At 49.0% G+C, this 5,168-nt stretch overlaps 1 pseudogene; it reads right to left on the reverse strand.

Moving 5' to 3' along the window:
• Positions 1-566: 566 nt before the first annotated feature.
• LOC121852335 lies at positions 567-4,710 on the reverse strand (annotated as a pseudogene).
• Positions 4,711-5,168: the final 458 nt, after the last annotated feature.

The following is a 5,168-nucleotide window of genomic DNA, read 5'->3' on the forward strand; positions in this document are numbered from 1 at the left end:
AAAATCCCGCTAATTTGACGACGAACACGTTTAAGAGTTTATCCGCGAAAATAGACACTTACTTGGAGATTCACGGTAATTCGATGTCTGGAACCCGTCTGAAGATGTCGCCACGAACTCTCCCGACGCAAAGTCGCCTAACTGTCGACACAGCAATTGTGCTCGCCAGGCTGCGTTGTCTCGCGGTTGAAGGGCGATCAGCAGAGCGACGAGTCGAGCGTCCAACCTCATCAAGTTCCCTCTCGAAATGGCATTGAGCTCTGCTTCTGAGCCGCCTTATAACTCCCCCCCTAGGATCCAATCCTTTGTCTTTCAGGATATTTGCATTCGATTGTTAATTTTGGAAGGTACAATCCGCATGTCTATTAACATACCGAAGGGTAATGTGCCCATTGTGCTTCATGCATGAATATGTAAGTGCATCTCAGTGTGTAATTGTGCGCTATTTTGAATAAAAACTTTGTCCTCGATTTAAAGTGAATGCAGAGAAATTAGCATGTAACTTTAGAAAAGGAAGAGAGCGGCCTTCTCGACGAGGGAGTGAAACCCAATAGGTAATCTTCTTCCTAGCGTTGTTCCCGCTGTGGCGCAGGGTCCGCTTTTCGGCATTGTCTTCTCCATTTGGCTCGGTCCAGGGCATCTTCAGGGGATGCGTTGACCGTCTTTATGTCTTCCTTTATTCGATCCATCCATCGCTTCTTCGGACGTCCGCGTGGACGGCGGCCCTCTGGCTCAATACACATGGCAGTCTTGGCCACTGATGACTCTTCACTTCGCATCACATGGCCGTACCACCGAAGCCTTGCCTCAAGCATCTTGTCCGCAATGGGGGCCACACCAAGTCGATTCCGAACGTCTTCGTTCATGACACGATCCCATCGAGTGAGTCCGAGGCTCCATCTGAGCATCCTCATCTCCATGGTGTGGAGAGCTTGTTCGTGTACAGTTGTGGCTGGCCAGCACTCGGATCCATAGAGTGCCACCGGTCGGACGATGGTCTTGTAAATTTTTCCCTTCAGCCTATCCGGCATTTTCCTATCACAGAGGACTCCGGTGACTTGCCTCCACTTCATCCATGCCGCATTGACTCGTGACCTCACATCAGTCGTGATGCTACCATCTGAGCTGATGGTGGAACCCAGGTACTTGAAGTCCGTCACTTTCTTCAGATCTTCTCTGTCAATGCTGATGGTGCCGTCGGTTTGGGGGCCACACTCCATATACTCCGTCTTTTTGATGTTGAACCTCATCCCGTTTTCGTCCAAACGTTCTTTCCACAGGCGCGTTTGTCTTTCCACTTCTCCTCTCTCTTCATCTGAGAGGAGGACGTCATCCGCGTAGAGAATTGACCATGGCAGGGGCGTGTGCAGGTCGGCAGTGATCGTGTCCATGCACAGGATAAACAGGAGTGGTGACAGGGCCGATCCTTGGTGCACTCCAACGCTGATGGGAAATGGCGGTGATATGCCCACTGCACACCTGACTGCACTGGTGACGTTCTTGTATAGGAGTTGCACCCAATGCACGTAGGTTTCAGGGACTCCATGGGATCGAAGCGAGTGCCAGATGAGGTCGTGGGGGACCCTGTCAAATGCCTTTTCAAGGTCGAGGAACGACACGTGCACAGCTTTGTTCTTCTCTCTGTGCCTCTCCAGCAGGAGCCTCGCCGCGAATATGGCGTCTTTTTTATTTATTATGTCCTATGTTCAAACATTTCCAGTACAATGCAAACCATTTCCGTTCCAGGAATACCAAAGCGTTAAAGTTTCATTCCCCATGATGTCCTTATTAGTTCACCACATTTGTTCACTGTGCGTCTATGTTGAAGTCAAGGCCATATATCCAACGAACACGTCATCAATGTACATCCGGAAACCGGCTATCTAAAGTCGATTAATACCATTCAAAAAAGCTATATACTTGAAAAAACTGTTTAAAATGTTGAGTAAAGATGTACCTACAGACGCATTCCAACTTTAGCTCAACAGGAACACTTAACGACTACAATTGAACCCTCTCACAACCAGTGCTCTTCACACCAATTCGGCAAGTAATCCGATAACATAACAAACCACCACTGTGCACGTAATTAAACTCTCAAAAAAACTGTAAAACTAAAATGGTCAAAATTACACACAAAAGTACTCGAAACGGCTTAATAGGTATAACCACATGAAGTAATATTTTTTCAGTCACCCCGAGCTCTCTGTTTGATCCTCGAGCCACTCCATTACATCCAGCCATCTCTCGGGATCCAACTGCATGGGATCGAAGGTGGAAACTTCATCAGGACTCATTGCAGCACCTTGAATTTCAGTTTTGATTTCAGTTTCCTATCATTGTGGACCTTCTGATGCCTGTTCCTGGTTGATGAGTGTGCAAATTTTCCCACACACAGAGCACAGGAATGGCTTCTCGCCCGTGTGTGTTCTCTGATGACTATTAAGAGTTGATAAGTCTGCAAATGCCTTCCCACACACAGGGCACAGGAATGGCTTCTCGCCCGTGTGTGTTCTCTGATGACTATGAAGAGTTGATGAGTCTGCAAATGCCTTCCCACACACAGGGCACAGGAATGGCTTCTCGCCCGTGTGCATTCTCTGATGAGTTTGAAGAGTTGATGACCGTGCAAATGCCTTCCCACACACAGGACACAGGAATGGCTTCTCGCCCGTGTGCGTTCTCTGATGAGTTTGAAGAGTTGATGACCGTGCAAATGCCTTCCCACACACAGGGCACAGGAATGGCTTCTCGCCCGTGTGTGTTCTCTGATGAGTTTGAAGAGTTGACGACCGTGCAAATGCCTTCCCACCACAGGACACAGGAATGGCTTCTCGCCAGTGTGCGTTCTCTGATGAGTTTGAAGAGTTGACGACCGTGCAAATGCCTTCCCGCACACAGGGCACAGGAATGGCTTCTCGCCCGTGTGTGTTCTCTGGTGTCTCTGAAGACTTGATGCCGTGCAAATGCCTTCCCACACACAGAGCAATTGAATGGCTTCTTGTCTCCGTGTGCGTGGGGCTGTGGAGAGCGTCTCTGCTCCATGTGAGCTTAGTAACAGCAGCGGTGTTATCGAGTCAAAAGTACGCTATCGGCCGCAAGGATGTTTAACACTCGCGTCGAACCGAGACGCAAAAAAATCCCGCTAATTTGACGACGAACACATTTAAGAGTTTATCCGCGAAAATAGACACTTACTTGGAGCTTCACGGTAATTCGATGTCTGGAACCCGTCTGAAGATGTCGCCACGAACTCTCCCGACGCAAAGTCGCCTATGTCGACACAGCAATTGTGCTCGCCAGGCTGCGTTGTCTCGCGGTTGAAGGGCGATCAGCAGAGCGACGAGTCGAGCGTCCAACCTCATCAAGTTCCCTCTCGAAATGGCATTGAGCTCTGCTTCTGAGCCGCCTTATAACTCCCCCCCTAGGATCCAATCCTTTGTCTTTCAGGATATTTGCATTCGATTGTTAATTTTGGAAGGCACAATCCGCATGTCTATTAACATACCGAAGGGTAATGTGCCCATTGTGCTTCATGCATGCATATGTAAGTGCATCTCAGTGTGTAATTGTGCGTCTATTTTGAATAAAAACTTTGTCCTCGATTTAAAGTGAATGCAGAGAAATTAGCATGTAACTTTAGAAAAGGAAGAGAGCGGCCTTCTCGACGAGGGAGTGAAACCCAATAGGTAATCTTCTTCCTAGCGTTGTTCCCGCTGTGGCGCAGGGTCCGCTTTTCGGCATTGTCTTCTCCATTTGGCTCGGTCCAGGGCATCTTCAGGGGATGCGTTGACCGTCTTTATGTCTTCCTTTATTCGATCCATCCATCGCTTCTTCGGACGTCCGCGTGGACGGCGGCCCTCTGGCTCAATACACATGGCAGTCTTGGCCACTGATGACTCTTCACTTCGCATCACATGGCCGTACCACCGAAGCCTTGCCTCAAGCATCTTGTCCGCAATGGGGGCCACACCAAGTCGATTCCGAACGTCTTCGTTCATGACACGATCCCATCGAGTGAGTCCGAGGCTCCATCTGAGCATCCTCATCTCCATGGTGTGGAGAGCTTGTTCGTGTACAGTTGTGGCTGGCCAGCACTCGGATCCATAGAGTGCCACCGGTCGGACGATGGTCTTGTAAATTTTTCCCTTCAGCCTATCGGCATTTTCCTATCACAGAGGACTCCGGTGACTTGCCTCCACTTCATCCATGCCGCATTGACTCGTGACCTCACATCAGTCGTGATGCTACCATCTGAGCTGATGGTGGAACCCAGGTACTTGAAGTCCGTCACTTTCTTCAGATCTTCTCTGTCAATGCTGATGGTGCCGTCGGTTTGGGGGCCACACTCCATATACTCCGTCTTTTGATGTTGAACCTCATCCCGTTTTCGTCCAAACGTTCTTTCCACACGCGCGTTTGTCTTTCCACTTCTCCTCTCTCTTCATCTGAGAGGAGGACGTCATCCGCGTAGAGAATTGACCATGGCAGGGGCGTGTGCAGGTCGGCAGTGATCGTGTCCATGCACAGGATAAACAGGAGTGGTGACAGGGCCGATCCTTGGTGCACTCCAACGCTGATGGGAAATGGCGGTGATATGCCCACTGCACACCTGACTGCACTGGTGACGTTCTTGTATAGGAGTTGCACCCAATGCACGTAGGTTTCAGGGACTCCATGGGATCGAAGCGAGTGCCAGATGAGGTCGTGGGGGACCCTGTCAAATGCCTTTTCAAGGTCGAGGAACACGTGCACAGCTTTGTTCTTCTCTCTGTGCCTCTCCAGCAGGAGCCTCGCCGCGAATATGGCGTCTTTTTTATTTATTATGTCCTATGTTCAAACATTTCCAGTACAATGCAAACCATTCCGTTCCAGGAATACCAAAGCGTTAAAGTTTCATTCCCCATGATGTCCTTATTAGTTCACCACATTTGTTCACTGTGCGTCTATGTTGAAGTCAAGGCCATATATCCAACGAACACGTCATCAATGTACATCCGGAAACCGGCTATCTAAAGTCGATTAATACCATTCAAAAAAGCTATATACTTGAAAAAAACTGTTTAAAATGTTGAGTAAAGATGTACCTACAGACGCATTCCAACTTTAGCTCAACAGGAACACTTAACGACTACAATTGAACCCTCTCACAACCAGTGCTCATCACA

The sequence above is a fragment of the Callorhinchus milii genome, unplaced genomic scaffold, assembly GCF_018977255.1.
Source record: "Callorhinchus milii isolate IMCB2004 unplaced genomic scaffold, IMCB_Cmil_1.0 Scaffold766, whole genome shotgun sequence".
Lineage (NCBI taxonomy): Eukaryota > Metazoa > Chordata > Chondrichthyes > Chimaeriformes > Callorhinchidae > Callorhinchus > Callorhinchus milii.